Here is a 22,446-nt window from a genome sequence, read left to right on the forward strand (position 1 = left end):
AAATACAAGGAAAACATGTTTCTTTTCTACACAATACCGCAGTCTATCCGGGATGAGATATTCAAAACTCCGGACTAGAGTAATTATTAAAACAGTCGTTTATGGTTTTATAGCTGAATTTTGCATTCACCTTTTTTTCTTTTCTCTTTTTTCGAGGTTCAATCATATGCCGTTGGTTGACATTTATCGCACGTGTTGGACAGGTGAGCGTGAAATTCAAGACACACATGCAGCAAACGTTTACAGTGTCAAGAAAGCACTCTCTAATAACCAGCACTGCAGGAGGAACCAACGATGTATTTTAGAGTGAATCTGTATAAACGTTTGCTTAAACAATGTGGTTTTCTTTACAAACAGAAATGGATGAGGATGGATGAAAGATGGTTCAATGAGAATGATAAATATCAAATATTATAACAGCCAGCAGATGTGACACGTCATCAGTAGAATCCACATGGCAGACGACTGTGATGTGGAGATTTTCGGGGGGGGGGGGGGGGGGGGTTGTAGTTTTATGGGGTTTTTTGTGGGGGGTTTCGTTTTCGCGATTTTAATTGGTTTCATACCATTGTTTTAATTGTGTGACAAATATTTCTTTTTATTATCTTTTTGTATTTCATGCTAAAACAATAGTTACTGCTTTAAGATATGCTGGGGTGTCACTAAACAAACATCCCTGTACTCTCTTATAACATTGATGGTGTATGCTACCAAATTAAATCCCATAGACAATAGTAACATATGTGGCTAAACTCCTACTGCAGCGTAGCAATCGACATATACACCACTGATATAAATACTACCACCCCGCAATCTTGAAGTGAATCAGAAAAAATTGGGGGTCAAGCTGCTCATTTCAGAGATAACGGGTAGCGTATATGACTACCCTAGTTCCGCAAAACATTTTAGTACGTTTTTTTTCACAGGTACCTCATAAATGTTCCAAGCACAAGGCTGCTTGACACAGTGGTACTAGATGAAATAAAATTGCATACATTTTTTGCCGAGATGAAACTAATTCATTTTACAACCAACACACACACATTTATCACCAATCACAGTTCTTGTGGTGTTAACTTCTCTATCAAAAGTTCGGTGCACTTCGAACTTTGACTCAGCCGGAAGTTATTTGGGGTTTTTTTTTAGTACTACCTTGACCGCTTGCTACTTTTTAGACTCCTATCGGTCCAAATGGAGGTGACTATAGGTTTTGTCTTCGTCTTTATGCCTGTTTGTCTGTCTGTGTGTCTGTGTATACATTTATCTGTCTGACCGTCTGAGGTGAGTTAATACATTTAAATGGGACATAGATTAGCGATTGCATCTAAAGGAAATTGAATGATGGTGTATCACGGGAAGAAAAGTTTACTTTGTTTAACGACATCACTAGAGCACATTGATTTATTTAATCGTCGGCTATTGGATGTCAAACAATGAATTATTCTGACAGTCTTTGAACAGAGGGAAGCCGTCAAATGTTTTCATTAGTAGCAACGGATCTTTTATGGCTCTTTCCATAGGCAGTACAGCACGTGCTAATGTCTTTGATATATCATGGTCGTGGCAGGAAAAACTTCAGTTGGACCGCCAAGGGTGTTCGATCCTACGATTTCACGCACCCCAGACGAGCGCTCTACCTCTGAGCTATATTCCATCCCTCAAACTAGATGGAGCACAGAACCATAACATGTTCGCCATATTGCGGCAATCTGTGGCCTGTAAATAATGTGCACATTGTAAGTATGTTATAGAAGCTAGTCGGACCAGGTTACCCCGAGATAATGTGTTTCTCATTATTGACTTGTGAAGATGACGGAGAGGGACGATCTAGTTTGTCGGATGCTCTGAATTACTAGCTCGGTATCGTCTGCGGTTACAGCATGAGGCGGGGCAGACGATAAACTCCCGCTTCTTTACGACAGCCTCACTTTCAACTGTCGTCAGACGAACTTAACACTTTGATCACGGAATCACGGGATACAATAAATTTAGCGCTTCTTTCATCAGATTATCTACGGAGTCAGCGCATATTGTTTATTGTCAGTAATATTTGTATTCGGGGGCGGATCCACGATTCTAACAAGTGTGGGTTTATCAGGCGTCTCTTTCATGGCGCCTTATTTACGGAGTTAACATTCTTGTTTATTGTGTATTGAGGGGTAGATCACGATTTTGACAACGGTTGGTGTATCAAACGTTGAGTTTAAATGATTTATCTGTTAAGATAATTTACATATACTGTAAAATAGTTTACTGCAAGTGCAGAATATAAACGTTTAACAAAATCCGCGCACTGTTGGCATTGCTGATGTTTTCTTCTCCGGAATTTGAAGACCTTTTTGAAGTGCCTGTGCTCCTTTAAAATGTAATAACTTTGTACAATAGAGATTGGTTTTATATGTCATTTATAGGCACGTGCAAACACAGATTATTTATTGAGACATCTATAATCACTATTCCTCACTATTTAACGTTGCTGCACACAAACACAGCTTTGATTAACTCAAGAGTTTTTCACTGCCATCGGTTATCATACTCTGGACCGCGATCATTTCCTGCAACACTGCCCCACTATCAGGAGCAGTGGAGAGTGAAGTCTGGTCTTCAGATCAATCCCTGAACGAGAAACTATTCGACTCAGCATTTGTTCGAGCTACTGGGATTCCTGTCTGAGCTTTCGCATTACAAGAACAACAAGAAGAAGAATGATATCGTACGTCAACTGCCTTGATACAACATGCAGTTTTAGCGCCAGTTTTACTACGCCACACGGTTGTTTAAACGTCAGCATGGAGAACACCAACTGTACACGTAGCGGGAATTAGCTCAGTCGGTAAAGCGCTCGCCTGAGGTTGTAGAATCTAAACACCTCGGAAGACCCATCGTTTTGTTTCTTCCCCGTACCAACCAGCGTCACGTGACTTGTTTATCAAAGGCTGTGATGCGTAGTGTCCTATCTGTGGGGAAATGCATACGTAAAAGATCATTTGTTTCAAATGAAAAAAACACAATTATATAGCGGGTTTTCTCTGAAGACTACTTTTCAGAATTACCAATGTTTGACATCCAGTAGCCGATAATTACTTGATACACGTGCTGTAGTGGTGTCGTGAAACAAAGCAATTTCTGTGTGTTGCCTAACGAACGGAATTCAAGAAAGATGCGTCATGGAAGGAAAGCAAAGTGGATGATCTATTGTTTAAATATTAATACTAATATCGAGCTTTATGAGTGCACACCGACTTCAAAACCACTTTGTACTTCAGGGACGTTCGTGCGTGAAGTGAAGACGCCTGGGAGACGTCTGCCTCGGGTTGAAGACGTGGGTTGTATGTATGTCAAGGATTCACGTCGTAATGTGGGCTTCGACAATGTCGGTTAAAAGTACTTTAGGGCTAGTCCAGACGTGATGATATGGGTAGCAGGGGCCATTTTTATCCACCCTACCCTCACCCCCAAAACTGGCGGATCTAGAGGGAGTCAATGGGGTCCAATAACCCCCAACTCATCCATTTGAAGTGTCCTTTGTAGTGATTTTGGTTGTTTTGGGGGGTTGGGTGTTGGGGTGTTTTATTGGGGTTTTTTGGAGGCGGGGGGGATGTTTTTTTGGGGGGATATTAATTCATCATCTACAATATACAATACTAAATTGCCCTAAAAACGCGTTTCATAGCATCTTTATTTTTAAAATTTTCTTGAGAGCTTGGTTGTTTTGCCTTCGACAAACTCGAACTGCCCTTTTAATAATTATTATCCCCCTTTACAACATTCTGGATACGTCCTTGCCCACCCCAGCATAAAAGTCTATTTAAACTCTACGTGCTACTAATTACCATTTCGACAAACTTCCGACTTGAAACTAGTACTCGAAATGCTCTGGAGTTCCATTTGACGAGTTGTAAACTAGGAAAGAAAACAGCTATCCGAGCGACCTTCACCTTTTAATTGAGAAACAAAATGGCGATGAAATGTTTCTCTAAACTCCACTTTAATAACAACAACAAAGCAGAGACTGTAAATGGGAAATTGTCTTAATGCTTCTTCGCGCTTTTCGGAAAACAACGTCATTCATAATATTCATGTAGTAAAAATGCCAAACATTTGAGTCGTTAAAATAAAATTGTTTTCAAAAGTGTTTTTCATTTATTTTATTAGTAGTAAAAAGAGCTAAATTTGTCGGTGACAGATTGTTGTTGATATTTTAACAGAACCGGAACCTATTTCCTTAGACGTGCATCCGAACGTAAACAAGTTGTACTTATGAGTTGACAACTCGGAAATATCAATTTCCGTGTACACCCGAATGGCTATTAATATTCATTTACTAGTATCTAAATAAATAATAATACATTCATTCCTATATATGTATATGAACGAACGCGTGTATGTGCATCACAATCTCCGTCTCTCTATCTGTCTATCTGTCTGTCTCTCTGTCTGTCTATCTAATCCATCCATCCATCCATCCACCATCCTATCTAGGCCTATCTGTCTATATATATATATATATATATATATATAATATGTTTGTTATTTATTTATCTGTGTATTACATATACATGCGCGGGCTCACTTCACATTCAACCTCCCCCCCCCCCCCCCCCACACACACACACATCCCCCCACCCCCTACCAAAGACGATATTTATTTTTTGCATTTGTACCATTCCATTCACTGGGTAAATGAAAGATAATTGTATGAATTACATAAAGCTGGTTTGTGGGGATAAAACCAATTAATTAGATCACAGTTTAATTAAATAGACGCGATAATGAAGAGATGGTGTTCAACATGATCGAATCTTTACAAATATTTCCTCAGCCAACCAAACCCCAGCCGTCACAGTGGTGTAACATTTGAAACAATCTACTTGTTAAATCATCCGATTTGTACTGCCACGGGGCCAGTCTTCGTCTTAACATTCAAATGGCTTGCCTGTCCTAAAATACCAGCCTTTAGAGTCCTTGAAAAGTCTTGAGGACCTAACAACGCATAAGAACTCAGATTTGCCCCGAAGAAGCGCGCATGCGTTAAACGTGAAACACGCGATAAGACTTGCAAGAGATTTTGCGAGATTATCGATCCCAAGGGAACTCTCTAGTAGGCGAGGTGCGTGAGTTGTGTTAATTTATGTTGGGTGAGCCTTTGGGAACCTTTTGAGACTCATTAGGATAGTTTGAGTGTCCTTTACCACTGTTCTGTTTAAATACTGGGTCAGGGTTAGAGAGTATTATATGTAAAAGGCTGTCAGTGTTTGACAACCAAATGGTTGCTACATACTGTGTTTTAAATAAACACATTTTCCTAAATTACACGCCACATGACTTTAATTTGATCCGTCACGAGTTTACCCATAATATTAAAATAAGATATTAGTACAAAGGCTACAAGAAGAAGCACGACTGTCTTGACACCCCTATCTGGAATCGGCTGACTGTGTTTCGGGGAGAGATGTCAGATTTCTCCTTGTTCCGTTTGTTCTATTCCGAACTATAAACGTTTAAAGGGACGTTCCTGCGATTGCTGCACTTTTTAAGATGTTAACGACTAACAGAGACTTTTTAACGATTGTAATTACATATCAAATATATTTGTCTGCATAAAATATCAGTGGCTGTACATTAAACGTGTTTCTGATCGTTCTAATATTTGTAGTAGGTTAAATTGCATTTTATTTCCTTACAAATATTAAGACGACCAGAAACACATTGAATATACAGACACTGATATTCTAAACAAGAAAATATATTTAATATGTAAGTTTAATCGTAGAAATATTTTATTAGTCAGAAGCATCTTACAATGAAGTAAACTCAGGAATGTCCCTTTAATGTTATGAGTGAACTCCAAGATAATAAAACTAAAAGTATGCGACATCAGATTTATGAAACTATGTGTATTTTAACGACACAGTGACGACACCATAGTTTTGTGAAATTTTAAAATTGACAGTGTTTTTTACACTAAGTGCGTTTGAGCCCTATGATCATATATATCACTGTTTTGTTTCATCCTGTAACCAAAGAAAGGAAAGGAAAGGAATGTTTGGTTAATGACACCCCGGCACATTCCAACTACGGTTACAAGACGTCGAACATGGTAAACCCATCCATGGTCATTGCTTGACGTGGTGAGGTGACCCATAGTGCTCTGCCAGCGGGAGCTTCAGCGTCTGTTAGGACAAGCAAGCTTTTAGAGAACAGTCTCTCATAACTCAGAATACGTTATTGGGTCGCAAGACGCATTCCAATAGACCACAATACCATGAAGCAACAGCTAGTAAGACTTTGACTACGTGGTAATTACGATTCTTGAGCAAAAGATTTTCAGACGAAAGCCGATTATAATATTGTGCATTTTCCCCACAGAAAACAATATATAGCACAGTATTGTTCAGTAGCTTTAATCCTAAACACTCCAAATTGATCTAGTAGGATCCACCTTAAGTCACGTGACTAAAAATGGGAAATAAAAATCGACTGAACGGAAGACTGAAACGTCATTAAATATTATCCTTCCAATCTAATGTATTAGTGTAATCTTAAAGAGAAATTGTGTTTATGTTGTCGCTATGGTTATTAGAACCAGCATCGTGCACATTAGTCTCAATCGCACAGTGAATCCGTACGGATTATTTCATTAGGGCCTATTTCAGTTAGTTTAAATCACCTTACTGAAATTCCAATTTTAGCATTAAAACCGGTAACATCAAGTACGAAAGAAGAAGAAGAAGAATTAGTCTCTAAACCAGTAATAATATAAATATTATGCTGATGCGGACTTCAAAGCAAATGTGTGTCATTTGAACGACTGCTGACCTTGTGGGTGTGTGGACGTGTGTGGACGTGGCGGGGTATGGAAAGGCAAACACGGCATGTAGATAAAGACAACACGTGGCGGGCTTCTCCGTCAGTACGCACCAGTGTTGGTCCCAGGCAAAACAAACTGTCTGTGTATCTTTTTGTTGTGTAAACGGACAGGAGGCCGGAGCTGTCGGAAACAGCCGTGGCGGCGATCACTGCGCAACGGGAAACAGTTTATCACGTGACGGGTGCCAAGCGGGAGAGCGGGAAATAATACGCTCGCATTTTGCGAAACACCAGCAAGAACATTCCCGGAAATGTTCGTGGTCCTGTTGATGTATTTTCGTTGTGCATAGTTCAATGGCATTGCGGGGTATAAGTTTTATTTTCTATATCAATGTTGTTGTTATAAACGAGACGGTAACTGCAGACGAAAAAGAAACAGCGTGTGCAGTTGTTCAAATCAAATTGTAGAATAATAGAAATATAAAGATTTCATAGATTCCGCATTCTAAAAACATTCCCCGGAAATGCAGGTCTTCATTTCGTATCACTCATTCCATGTTATCTTATAGTCCTGCCTAGCCTCCATTAACAGTGGAGGGTTTTTGTTTTGTGTGTGTGTGTGTGTGGGGGGGGGGGGGGGGGGGGGGGGGGGGGTGTTGTTGTTGTTTTTTTTGGGGGGGTGTTTGGGTTTATTTGTTGTTGGGTTTTTTTTTTTTTGGGGGGGGGGGGTTGTAGTTTCAGTCTGATTTGACGTAGGAAGAAAAGTAAAAGGGTTTTGGAAATATTTAATAAAAATAAAAATTCTATGCAATTTAGAAAACAATCGGTTCAGAAATAAATAACTTGTAGTAAATACCATATTAAAAAAGACCAGCGTTCCCTGTGTGAAGGGTGATACGTGTGTGCTTACAGTTAAACAATGCACGCAGTCATGGGCACGGATCGTAGCTATACTATACTATTTGGGTGATCGATCATAAGAATTTTAGTATTTATTATCTCGTTCATTAGTTCGCGTAGTTATACACTTACGACAGTCTAAATTATTTAGTTACAGAACTCCTGCTGCAGGCGTTTTATTAATGTTGTAACTTTAAAAAATAAATCTCGATTACATTGTAAATGAGAACCAATCAGACCTGTGGGAATAATATCTGAAGTGGGGCCCGGGAGAACAATCTATTGGAGGGGGACAGTCTCTAGTGGTGGGAGGGGGCACAAGTAGTGGCCAAGTCAAACCATTCACCCCAGCCCGCCCCGCTTCCTACGAGCCTGCCAATACAGATTACGTAATGCGTAAAGTTACTAAACTAAATAATGCATTCATTTAAAAAAAAAAATTGACTATAAAAAATAGCATGAATTAATATTGTGATTTTTTGAGGAGGCGGTGTTTGGATGTGCATATTATATATAGAGGATTCATCACGAGTGGGTTTTGGGGTTTTTAATAAATTATGGAAAATATCAACCGAGTCTACGTTAATCGGTATTTGTCAAGACTGCCAAGACAAATACCGATTAACTAGACAAGGTTGATATTTTACATATTAAAAAATACTAGTAGCGAATTCTGTTTATCCTATAACACTTCTAAAATAGCATTTTAATTCAAATTTTAGTAAATCAGAGTACTAAAGTCGCCGCCATCGGTAATATGACGTCATCACGATTAGCATAACTTAGTTTGACATCACGCATTTTAACTAAATATTTGAAAACGTTACGCTCAGGTATACATGTCTTGTTGGCTTGTAAGCAAATGACTCATCCACAGCAACACATTACCTAGAGAATTTGCATACCATTATTAACCGGGTTAATACATAGATATTATTATACGAGCTTGTGTGTCGTACTGATTTTACGAAACGAGTGTCAGGATTATTGTATTACCCGAGCGAAAGTGAGGGTAATACATGAATCCTGACACGAGTTTCGTAAAATTAGTACGATTCACACGCGAGTGTAATAATTTCTTTATTATCCACATTATCCCAAATATTATTTTTATGAATAACAAGCTAGGACCATGTCAAAATGTTTGAAACGTAACTAAACCGAGACGACGAAACGATGTCGTTTTCCGAAATGACGTTATTTTTTATAAGCGTTTACACTGAGGAAGCCACATTAAATTATGACGTCGCTTCACAAAATTGCGTCATTCGTGGTGCACATGAAATCATTATGACACACATGGGTCATACTGATTATATTTCCCTGAATATCTTGAACTATGTGGATAATAAACTAAATTAGTATCTATATGGTTCAACATAACCGAGTTAATAATCATCATACGAAGCGCACGTGTAATAACAAGTGCAGTGACGTAATTTTGGGAAGCGACGTCATAAAATGATGTTGCTTCTCCAGTCGTAGCTCAGACTGTGCATTTGAAATATGACATCATTTCGTCGTCTCCTTCTAGTCTTGGCTGAAGCATTTTGAGTTGGGTCTTGTTATTCATAAAGAAAACAACAATAATAATATGGATAATAAAGAAATTATTACACTCGCGTGTGAGTCGTACTGATTTTACACTCTGAATTCTGACACTCGTTTCGTAAAATCAGTATAACACACAAACTCGTATAATAATCTCTATTTATCACATGGGTTTATGACATGGATATCATGGGTAAATTATAGGATACATTATACACATCCAATTATAAACTGTTTGTCTCAATGATGTCAGGATGACGTGACGTCATCTTATTGTTAATTTGAAAAAGGCAAAAATGGCGAAACATGTCATTAAGTTATCGAACTGTTGGTGGTGGTGTTTTATTTAATATGTGTTATAATCTGACTTCATTAGGAGAATATCCACTACCATTATCGTATCTGAAGATCCAGTTCTATCAATTATTTTTCTCGTCTATGCATACAATGACAAACAGGGATACTTTCCATATTGAACAGGAGCTCTTGAAAATAGTCAGTAACAAGCTACGACATCCCTGGCACAGAGTACCTAGACAAATATAGTCAAGTTTCCATTATTCCAAAAGGCTTAAAAGAAAAAATTACCGTCAAGGTTATATATTAACGAACAGTCGACTAGATTTGTTCAAGAAATACAAAGAACTTTGGAAGAAGCGTCGTTACACATCATTAAAAAAACAAAACATTTCTCAATATCACTGCCTACGCGTACAAACGCTTGAAAAAAGACAAACGTACTCCATGAAAAAATCTTAAAAGAAGATTTAAACAATGACAAGAAAACAGTGTTCCACATTAACAATAACATACAATACAAAGTAGGGCCTACATGAAAAGAATAAACTCATTCCACGTATAGAATTGAGTTTTACAAACTGGTTATCCAAACAACTAAAAACAAAGATGATGGGATACGATCAACAAATAACAAGGATAACAAAACTAGAACAAAACAAGTCGATCAAACAAAAATAATGAAGAATAAAACTGATTTTCGAAACAAAGCTGCTGATGCTAACTCCGGAACATCATTACTGTATTCGCAAATCGTCAAAGAAATGTACCGGATATAACAGAGCGGAATTGCCCAACTAAGGAGAATGATACATCAACAAGGTTACAATCTAAAGAAAAGAAGATGGCGATAAACAATGAAAATAGGAATTTTAAAACCTCACACAATGTTAAAGAAAAACCAAAACGAACAAAATGGGTCGGACTGGAAAACAGTTCTTCCCAGAAAAAGGACCAGCAATCTCAAACCGGTAAATCTGACATAGACGAAGGACGAGATAGCGGCAGATATAAATACAACTCTGATCAAACTAACAAGGTTGGTGGAAATCGCAGGTTTATCTCCATCAAAAACCGCAAGTAATGGAAACGTATTAAACGCAAAAGCAACGGAATCAATATGGCAAAGAAAACGATAATTAACATTTGCAAGAGAAAATTAAACGATACAGAGTACACACTTTTAGGAAAAGGATTAACATTGTGTCACACTCCAACACCCACTAACCAAAGCGTTTTAGCGGCCAATATGTTCGTAGTGCTAACGAAAATGAAAGTAATGATACTGTATATACAAACTATTATTTTCTTAATTCAGTCCAACTCCTGATAGAGACCAATGTCATGACGTCTTCATACACATTATAACACAAAGCATATTGAAAGAAAATAACAAAAAGAAATATTTTGGAAATACATCAAAAAGTGAAAGGAAGGTACTAAGTAAATTAATAATAGATGATTCAATAGTCATTAAAAAAAAATTGACAAATGTTCCATCATTGTAATTATGGACAATTACAGTTACATCGCAGAAGTTAACAGACAGCTATCAGACAAACGTTTTTTTACAACAAAAACAAAAACAGAAACAGACATAACCGAGCCTCATGTTAAAAATATTAGCAAAATAATATATCAAATGCGCAATGATCAAGATATTACAGAGCAGGTATTTAAGTGTTTAAAGTACGAGGAACGTTAGACTCCACAATTTTATATTTTAAAATACATAAAACTCTTAATAAATATCTCCCTCTTGGAAATGCAGTACGACCACTCATATCCGGGTGTAATTCATCAACAGAACGTGTCTTGTGTCTCATAGATGACATTCTGAAGCCACACGTGGATAAATTACACTCGTATGTATGTAACACATCGAACTTTCTTACAAAATTGCATAATATACTGAACATATCCAAAGACACATTCTTCGTAACTAAGGACGTGTCATCTTTATACACAAACATTCCTACAACGAAGGAATTGAAGCAATTTAGAAAGAATACTTACTGGTAATAATTACAACTCTAACATACCCATTAAAACAATTAATAAATTAGTTTTAACAATATTAGAATAAAATAATTTTCAATTTAATAGTGAAAACTTTATGCCAATACAAGGCACTGAAATGGGTACAAGAATGGCCCCTAGTTATGCTAATTTATTTGAGCTGTTTTGAAAAAGTCTTACTAAGCAAATGTGTTAAATCGCCGTTATTTTGGTTTGGATATATAGATGACATGTTCTTTATTTGGGACCATTCTCAGCAAGATTTAAATAAATTCATCTAGTCTGCCAATCAACAGCACCCGACCATTAAATTTACACACACATATTCAAGGAATAAAGTGACATTTTTTTTATGTTGATGTTATCAAAACAGATAGTGGGTCTTTTTCAAAACCTGTTCATACAAAAACAACAAACACACACCAATATTTACATTTTAAATCAGTTCAGCCAAAAAAAAAGATGTAAAAAAGGAATTCCATTCAGTCAAGCTAATAGGTACACCCGAATCATTTCGAACAGTGACACGTTATAAACTGAATTTAAAAAAAAGGTTTGAAAAAACATTTCTTAAATAGACTTTACGCTCCTCCCATTGCAGATAACGTTATAGGAAAAACGTTTATTGTCCCCAAAGAAAAGCATCTAGAATCACCTGCATCTACTTCTGAACAATAACAATAATACCTTTCGTCGTAACATACAACCCATTCCTACCAAATATTGGTCACATATTACTCAGGTATTGGGGAATTCTCGAACAGCCTAGTAAACTCAAAGTACTAGCACAATACAAACCAATTGTTGCTTTTAAAAGACTCCTCAATTTTAAATACATGCTTGTCCATTCTAAACTACAATCTAATGATGTTAATAAAAATCACTCTGTATTAAAATGTGGCAAAAGTAAATGTAGAAATTACAATTTCTTGAAGAAAACACACACTTTAAAAGCAGTCAAACTGGACGCGTTTGTCCCATAAAACATACTACTCGTATCACATGCTGTTCTTCAAATGGTATTTATCTTATCATTTGCAAAACAATGCGGTATGCAATATATAGGACAGACAGGGGTATGTTGCCTTTACGAATTGATGGACATCGTAGCGACATCGATTTATATCCATGTAAATCTACATTAGTTAATACTCTCTTTGTCAAATACAAATTGTCATTCCATATCAGACTTCTTTTACCCCAATTGAACAGTCATTTAGCAATTATGAACACCACCGCCTAGCAAGGGAAACGTTTTGAATATATATATATATATATATATATATATATATATATATATATATATATATATATATATATATATATATATATATATATGAATTACAAACTAAAACACCACATGGACTTAATGACGTTTTATTTAATCTTAATCAGTAGGCCTAACATTATAAATATACAATGTAGGACAGTGGGATTAATTTGTATTTCTGTACATTTAAACAATGTTTTATATATAATGTTAGATCATTTAATAATAGTATTTTAATTTAATTGGTGATTGTCGGGCATTTGTCGTATTTTCATTTGAGACGACCCCTGGAAGACGGACTTACCGCGTGGGCGATCATGTGACGCTACGTCACAATATAGGTCAGCGACCTTAGTCAACTGAATGTGGGTGCTGTCGGGTTTCTTTCTGTAGTGTGTGTATTAGTGATTAATATGTGGATTTTTTTTTTAATCAAGGAACTCGAAAATGATCGATGTAAATGTATTTGACGTCAAACAGGATTGTTGTGGTATTAAGAGTGGGAATCTTATACTACTCTTTGGTAGGCAGCGATTGCGAAAAACGTACATAGCTTGCTCTGACTGTAATGAAGGAAGGAAATGTTTTATTTAACGACGCACTCAGCACATTTTATTTATGGTTATATGGCGTCAGACATATGGTTAAGGACCACACAGATATATAGAGAGGAAACCCGCAGTTATCACTTCATTGGCTACCCTTTTTGATTAGCAGCAAGGGATCTTCTATATGCACCATCCCATAGACAGGATAGTACATACTACGGCCTTTGTTACACCAGTCGTGGAGCACTTGCTGGAACGAGAAATAGCCCAATGGTGCCACCGACGGGCTGTAATGAGAGCGTCATAACCGTCCAGATGTCTGCCTAGCTCTCTTACAGTCAGAGTACTCTGGCTATGCGAGAGCGGGATGTAGCCCAGTGGTAAAGCAGTCGGTCTGGGATCGATCCCCGTCGGTGGCCTATTGGGCTATTTCTCGTTCCAGCCAGTGCACCAAAAGCCGTGGTATATGCTATCCTGTTTGTGGGATGGTGCATGTAAAAGATCCCTTGCCACTAATGAAAAAATGTAGCGGATTTCCTTTATGACCAGTGGTGTAGCGAGAGGGGCAGCGGAGGCAACCCCACCCAATCAAACCTTTTTGTTTTCTTTTTTTACTGTATACATTTTTGTTTAAATCATACATACATACAGTGTGGGCTGCCCCCCCCCCCCCCCCCCCCCCACACACACAGTGGGCCCCCGTCCTACGCCAGTGTTTATGATTATATGTGAAAATTACCAAATGTTTGACATCCAATAGCCGATGATTAATAAATCAATGTGCTCTGGTGTGTCGTTATATTTAACTTTGTATAATATGCTATACTGCACAAGGAACCTGTTACCTCCAGGTTTACGCATTTTACTACATTATTGTACCTCTCGTTTCCTCCTCATCGTGTCGGATCCAGACTGGTGGGGGTCTGTCAGTTGGACCCAGCCAAACGTATAGTGTATTGAAAGAATCATCAAATACATGTATTGAAACAAAGTGTAGGACGTTTAGAACAGAAAATGTGGATTTCTTGAAAAGTAATCAGGGACACGGTGGCAATCGGATAGCGAGGGAAAAGCGCTAACATTTTCATTACATGTGACACTGACATATTACCGCCCTCAAGAAAAATACATGCAGGAAACCTAACCATACATTTAGCAAGTCAGCCACCCTCGCGCTTCCTCCATAGAAATACATGCCGTTTATGCGAAACAAAATAAACAAATAGAAAAACACCGCCACAGGTGTTGTGTGAATGAGGTGCTACCTTCAATGCAGATCATATGACAATGGCAGGAGCTTTTTTTTCTGCTTTTTTTTTTTTTGGTCCGGTTTTCTTAATGAATAATGATTTTTCAGGATGGAGAGGTAGCCGAGAATTCCTACTCTCGACCGGCCTAGACTCTTATCCAAACAAGATCCGTGTCCATAGTGAAAAAAAAAGAGTAAAGTTTGTTTTATTTAACGACGCCACTAGAGCACATTGATTTTTTTTATCTTATCATCGGTTATTGGATGTCAAACATATGGCCCCCTGTGCGTGCTGTAACCTCACCGTGGTGCAGGGGTGTAACATTCTCTTTGAGAATGGCCAATACAGCACACATTGAAATTTTGAGTAAAAGTCAGTATCTATCTGTGATATTTATATTTTTGCACAGTTCTTTACACTGTTTTTATTTAAATCTTGAATTTTTATATTGATGTTGTTCATCACCTTATTTGTTTGCATTGCCATAGTTTGACACCCAATAGCGGATGTATTTTTCGTGCTGGGGTGTCGTTAAACATTCATTCATTCATTCATTCAAACATATGGTCATTCTGATACTGTTTTTTTTTAGAGGAAACCCGATGTCGTCACAGAAAGGTATCTTTTATTTGCGCTTCCCACAGGCAGGATAGCACAAACCATGGCCTTTGTTGAACCAGTTATGAATCACTGGTCGGTGCATGTGGTTTACACCTACCCATTCAGCCTTGCGGAGCACTCACTCGGGGTTTGGATCGGTATCTGGATTAAAAATCCCAGTACCTACCAGCCTGTAGACCGATGGCCTAACCACGACACAAAAGTCCATAGCGTGTTCGGGATCTCAAATGCACGCCGTCCCATACTACACTGCTGGGGGGTTTTGTGGGTATTTTTAGGGGTTTTTTTTATTGTTTGTTGTTTGGTTTTCTGGGAGGGGGGACTGGTTTCTTTTCTTCTTCTTCTTGTTTTTTTTTTGGGGGGGGATTAGGGGGGTATGGGTGGGGGGGGGTTCTGTGGGGTCTAGACGGATGCATTAGAAAGTCATCTTTGGAAGGGGTCAGATGTCATTAAATCGAGTTACAGGAAATCTAAAATAAAAATAAATTTCTCCTTATACCAAAAGAGAATTAACTGCTACTTATTTCCTGTTTATAGATCCCCCTCTCCACCCCCCAACCACCACCACCTTCCGAACAAAGTATGCTCAGCCCCAAAAGAGAAAAAAACGTTATCAGCGATCTTGAATTCCTCAACAAAATGGAAAAACGAAGAGTAGAAGAAACATCAAAATATTTCCTAGAATACACTTGAGTATTCTCGCGTCCTTTTGCAACCTTGGGTTGTACCACTATTATTTACAATGTGCCGATCTTGTACAGTTATTAATAGTAAAAATTTCAAAAACTCATGGAAAATCGCCATTATTGGATATACAGGCACAAAAACGAAATTAAGTCCCTAGTAACTGGGTGTATTTTTTTTTTTTTTTTTGTGGGGGGGTTGCATTTAATATTTAAAATTATTCATGTTCTTGTGTCTCTGTGTGTCTCTCTCTCTCTCTCTCTCTCTCTCTCTCTCTCTCTCTCTCTCTCTCTCTCTCTCTCTCTCTCTCTCTCTCTCTCTCTCTCTCTCTCTCTCTCTCACACACATACTATTTTTAAAGTTAGATGGGGTATCATACCATCTGTAGTGTAGATTTTCAACGTAACGAAAACAAAACTGACACCATTCGCTGGTGGCGCTGGTGGTGTTGTCATCGCGTGATGGATCAGTCGAGGCGGTAGCCATGACGTTCTCGGTGAAAACCGTGTTTGGGCCGAAGACATCCGATAATTGCCGATTGCGTTAAAACATCAGACTGTGCGGCAACCTGCATTACCTCAGTGACAGCTTTACATCCAGTTCACGATTTTTAAAGTGTCAAGACCACAAACTGTTGAGAGATGCCAAAAAGCAGTTGGCTCGTGTTGTATCATTTTCCCCTTTTTTCTCGACTTTTGTTTTTCAGCCGTGGGGCATCTTACATAACCATCAAGAAGCTGTTTAGGTGTGTTTATTTGATGGGTGTTTTCTTTTTTTTTCTTTCTTTCTTTCTCTCCTACTTCTCCTTCTTCCTTCTTCCTTTTTCTTCCTTCTTCTTCTTCTTCTTCTTCTTCTTCTTCTTCTTCTTCTTCTTCTTCCTCTTTATATTTTGTAAGTGTGTTGTAGCATGCTTCGCAATAAAATCCCAATATGTTTTCGTTAACACAGATAAACAACTGCCAAAGCTTTCAATTAAGGAACTGCTAGATCCATAATTACAAAATTTCAATAATATTGTAGTCCGACATTTGCATACATACTTTAACACATCAATTTCAGAGGACACCATGTGTCCTTTATGATATCACACGACAAGAACCCACATATATGCTGAAAATTGAAGCAACTCCGTGGTGGTTACTTACATGTCAAGTTCAAACTTGATTACTTTATGTGACGTATACGTTATGAGTGCAAGTTCCCTAGATAGGTTTTAGTCGTAAAAGGCGTTTAAATTTCATTTATATTTATATTCATTTTGTAAAACCGAAATCCAGCCTGTGTTAGTGTAGTATGTAAATTTATTAATGATTGCTAATAATTAGTCCTTGTTCAGTCATTACAATAGTATGATGTTCGTATGTGTTTTGTTTGTACATATATATGTATGTAACATGTTTTGCATCCAGTTCCGTATGCGGAATATTTTCTCTCTCTCTTTTTTTTTTTTTTTAAACCTGATATTTGAGGATATATAAGTAACAGAATAATTAAGCAGTAAACATGTTTTTTAATCGGATGTTCGGATTGCCGTTTCGTTCCTTTCCTTTCCGTTTTACGTGAGTCAGTGCCACCTTAACACGTAATAAAAGTGAAGTGATGCAGCGCACTTTCTTTACCCTCAACAGATCAGGAAGCGAACTTATCTGTGAGCTGGCTATCCCACCGGGATAGAACAAGAAAAGCTAGTCGGATGCTAATCTTTCTGACAAAAGTATCTTGTGCGAATAAATCATGCCATAGTTAAGAAGGAAGAATGCCCCGAATGCCTTTGCCAGCGACACGGCACACACGTGCCATTATGTCACTCACAGAGCGACAGGTGCCGCCTGAAACGAGATCTCGCCCTGGACGAGAACTTGCGGCACGTCTGTGAAGATTTCCGGAAACATGCTGTATTTGTCATGAGCTGCGCTTGTTTTATAAACGTACTACGATACACGTATCTCTCGGAGTGCCCGGGGAAGCATTGCAATCCATCGGCGAGGGACATCGGTGGGTAACCTGACTGAAGAGTTATATCGTACTCTTGTACCAGAATCAACCAGGGCAGAATGGGTAGGCAGGCCCATATGAACGATATTCGGACGGGAGGGGGAGGGAGGAGGCACAGTTTCTAGTGCAGAGGCATAAGCCAGATTTTTATCTTTAAATAGAGAACAGCCACCCCATTAAGGTAAAACAAAGGTATATGGCATCCCAAAAATTATTTTTGGGGTATGATGCCATACCCAAAATTTACATATTTTATATTTTTTAGTTGATCTTTTAAAAATATTAATACTACTGTATGATTAATGTTGGCTTTGAATGATTATAAAACTATTCTTTTCATATGTACAGCAGGATAACACAATATGGAAGGAATATATAAAACAAGGTGAACAGAGATGGGAAAATGTGTCTAGGGATCCTAAACTCCATTTCCTTTGGCACCCGCATTTTAAAAGCTCAACTGCAAATACCCAAATATTTCTTTCTTGTAGGAACCCTGTACAGGGACTATATTCCTGTTTTAAATGTTTGGACGCATTTTCCTCCTAATCGTTTGCAATATACAATCTCACAACATATATTCAATTTAAAAAAAAAATTCTTTCATATTTTACAAAAGGTAGGTATGTAGGTAACTAGTTTTACGTGATTTTACCAAAAAGTCAAGTTTCCTTTTTATTGATTTAGAGGGATGAGTGACTTCATTTTCTTACAGGTTCTAATAGACCAAATCAATTCCTATTGGCGATAATATTAACGTTTACTAATAAAACTGATATAAGCAGCGTATCAACACATCCAGGAAGGACATCAATAAATCTAATCTACCTGCAAGAAACTGAGGTGTCACACACCATTTAAGACATTTAATTAACGTTTTTATTAGCAGCCGTCATTGGTGCTGAAAATTGCAGTTCCATTTTTGGGGGTACCCCGCATTAGTTTCAACCTCTGGTATATACTGCAAAACAACTGTATAACAAATAAAAGTGTATTTATTTATTGTCAATGGATATTAGTATTTACACAAATAATCAATGTTATATATTACTACCAGTCACACCCACAACTGTTTTTACTCCGTAACTATTTGCACCTCGAAGTTTGACACGGAACTCTCTTCTTTGGTACCATGCAACCTACAACCTGGACACACACACGCGCGCGCGCGCACAAAAGCTATTTCACAGAATACGGAAAACCTAAGAACATATCGTTTGTTAAAGAGCACTGTTATTGTATTGAGCGATACGAGTGTATTTTAATGCCAAGTCCGATATAGGAGTTGCATTACAAAATGTCGATATGGTGTTGCTCCTATTCGGTTAGGTAGCTCAGTGGTAAAGCGCTCGCTTGATGCGCGGTCGGTTTGGGATCGATCTCTGTCGGTGGGCCCATTGGGCAATTTCTCCCTCCAGCTAGTGCACCATGACTGGTACATCAAAGGCCGTGGTATGTGCTATCCTCAATTCTTTCAACGAAAGTTTGAAGGATCGATCGCCCTCCTCCCAATGTCTAGCCAGTGCTCCACAACTGGTATAACAGAGACCGTGGTATATATCGCCCGGTCTGTTGGATGGTGCATATAAAAGATCTCTTGCTGCTAAGTAGAAACTTATAGTCCATGGAATGGCAGCAGCGGTTTCCTCTCTAATTATCTCTGTCGTCCTTAACTATATGCCCGATGCCACAAAACAGTAATTTAAAATGAGTTGAGAATGTTAAATAAAACATTTTATTATATAACATTTATTAAAAATCAGTGAAATAAAAGTGTTATCAGTCACTCAGTGACGATAACACATTTTAAAGTGAAAGTTTTAATATTTCACTCTAAAATGTGGTATCGACACTGTAGAAAGTGTTATCTCCACTGTAAGAAAGCCGGAACCAATTTGGTATCTGGCATTTTAAAAATAAAGTAAATTGCCAATAGAAAATTTCATGTTTTTTGTCAAATATGATTTATATCTCATCTCGTGAAGTTTGCAATCAGCAATCATATCTCATGAGTCGCGCTGAAATATTCTCTATTCTTTCTTGCGGTCGGTCTGGGATCGATCCCCGTCGGTGGGCCCATTGGGCTATTTCTCGTTCCAGCCAGTGCATCACGACTGGTATATCAAAGGCCGTGGTATGTACTACCCTGTCTGTGGGATGGTGCATATAAAAGATCCCTTGCTGCTAATCGAAAAAGAGTAGCCCATGAAGTGCCAACAGCGGGTTTCCTCTCTCATTATCTGTGTGGTCCTTAACCATATGTCTGACGCCATATAACCCTAAATAAAATGTGTTGAGTGCGTCGTTAAATAAAACATTTCTTTCTTTCTATTCTTTCTTTGGGTTTTTTTCCAGTGTCTTGTCTACATGGAAACATAAGACTACATATGTATCGGCGACTCGCACTCATAAAGCAGGGAGATATCTTATTGGCGACAGCGGATTAAAATGTGCTGAGTCGTTGATAAACAAATATTCCTTTCCTTTCAGTGTTGCTTTGAGAGATAACGGGAAATGTATTCACTTCTAATTTCTGGAATCGATTCACTTCTGTTGGTGGTATAAGGGAAGCAACTCGTTTTAAAACTGATCGAAATAATGGTTCTGACATAAATAAAATTGTGATAAATGTAGTGCTCATTTTTCAACTCCAAATAAAGTTAAATTTTTTAATTTGTTTAACGACACCGCTAGAGCACATTGATTTATTAATTGTCGGCTACTGGATGTCGAATATTTGGTAATTTTGACATATAGTCTTAGGGCCCACCCGTCCAATGATATAATAAAATAATAAACTAAGAACCAAAATCAGTAGTACATATCTAGAATTGTTATAAAAGCGCTTAAAATGTTAAAATCGAAAACATATCGTGGGTGGTTTAACAATAATTAAAAACTGACAAGAATAGAAGATATATGACGCGTATTGAAGGGCCCTCTTTTTATAATTATAATTTATAATTAAAGCCTGTTCACACACCTCTTTCACAAATCCTTGGATCCGCGCCTGCATGGGTGTTCCTGCACACCGTCAAGTTTAAAGCCTGAAAATGCGACTGGGTTTTACCGGCGGGTGCAACACCTCACCTTAGATGCACGCTTGCCGTCCCTTAAGGGAAGTTATGATAGTCTCCCCACACACACTCCACCCCACCCCACCCCCACCTCCCAAAAAACTCACACACAAAAAACCTCCAATAAAAACGAAATAAAACAAGCAAAAAAAACTACAATAATATATAACATGCTTACTCCGCCAGTACCTACGCACCCCCATCTTCGACTTAAAAGGACCTGATAAACAGTCTTAAAAACATTCAACAGGTAAACACTTACCTCTATTTATATATCGACTCAACACTTGTAGAAAATCTTGCAAAAGCGGTTGTTATTGGGTAGTATTAGATCCATGTACAATTTACATTTACACACATTTAAAATAAATATGATTTTAAATGTCACAGCGATTCTGTTAGCACAATTCTGGAGTTAACTTATATTCTAAATAATGTACGAAGTATCGCTTTGACATCAAAAAACATATTAAAACGTAAAACTATTGTTGACGTCACGTCAAAGAAATGATTATGCTTTCATGGTAAAATTTCCGGAAATTTACGTAACTTAACGGAAATTGTCGAAATACCATTTACCATTTACCCCCCCCCCCCCCCCCACACACACACACACACACTACTACTACTACTACTACTTACAGGAGAAAATTTACATAAGTTTTTTTCTACTTTAAAAAAACAAGTTGCAAGTTACTTTAAATACTAAATAGTCGTACTTTCATATCCTTACACCAGTGAAATGCCGGGGAGAAGACCAGTGCGTTTTATATTTCTGATAAAATTATGCGTACGAACGTCATTTCATTGTGAGACTGGTCTCAGTGGCGTCGTTGTTAGGCCATCGGTCTACAGGCTGGTAGGTACTGGGTTGGGATCCCAGTCGAGGCATGGGATTTTTTATCCAGAAACCGACTCCAAAGCCTGAGTGAGTGCTCCGCAAGGCTCAGTGGGTAGGTGTAAACCACTTGCACCGACCAGTGATCCATAACTGGTTCAACAAAGGCCATGGTTTGTGCTATCCTGCCTGTGGGAAGCGCAAATAAACGATCCCTTGCTGCTAATCGGAAAGTGTAGCCCATGTAGTGGCGACAGCGGGGTTCCTCTCAAAATCTGTGTGGTCCTTAACCATATGTCTGACGCCATATAACCGTAAATAAAAATGTGTTGAGTGCGTCGTTAAATAAAGCATTTCTTTCTTTCTTTTTTTCATTGTGACTAAATATCTCGGGCCAGATGCAGCCGTTTTTTCGAGCATGGATGGAGTGCAATTTTGGACTATTTCTCACTTATATCACTGCACCACGACTGGTATGTCAAACGCCGTGGTGTGTGCTATCCTGTCTGTGGGATGGTTCATATAAAAGATCGCTTGCTACTAATGGAAAAATGTAGCGGGGTTTTTCTCTAAGACTATATGTCAA

General features: G+C 38.1%; 1 long non-coding RNA gene across 1 annotated transcript; it reads right to left on the reverse strand.

Moving 5' to 3' along the window:
- Window positions 1–2,197: 2,197 nt before the first annotated feature.
- Window positions 2,198–21,517, reverse strand: LOC121382707. The gene is made up of 2 exons (XR_005959208.1): window positions 21,285–21,517; window positions 2,198–2,957 (listed from the first exon to the last, which is right to left on the reverse strand). It is a non-coding gene; the product is annotated as an uncharacterized LOC121382707 (long non-coding RNA).
- Between the last annotated feature and the right edge of the window lie 929 nt (window positions 21,518–22,446).

The sequence above is a fragment of the Gigantopelta aegis genome, chromosome 10 (assembly GCF_016097555.1).
Source record: "Gigantopelta aegis isolate Gae_Host chromosome 10, Gae_host_genome, whole genome shotgun sequence".
Taxonomy (NCBI): Eukaryota; Metazoa; Mollusca; class Gastropoda; order Neomphalida; family Peltospiridae; genus Gigantopelta; species Gigantopelta aegis.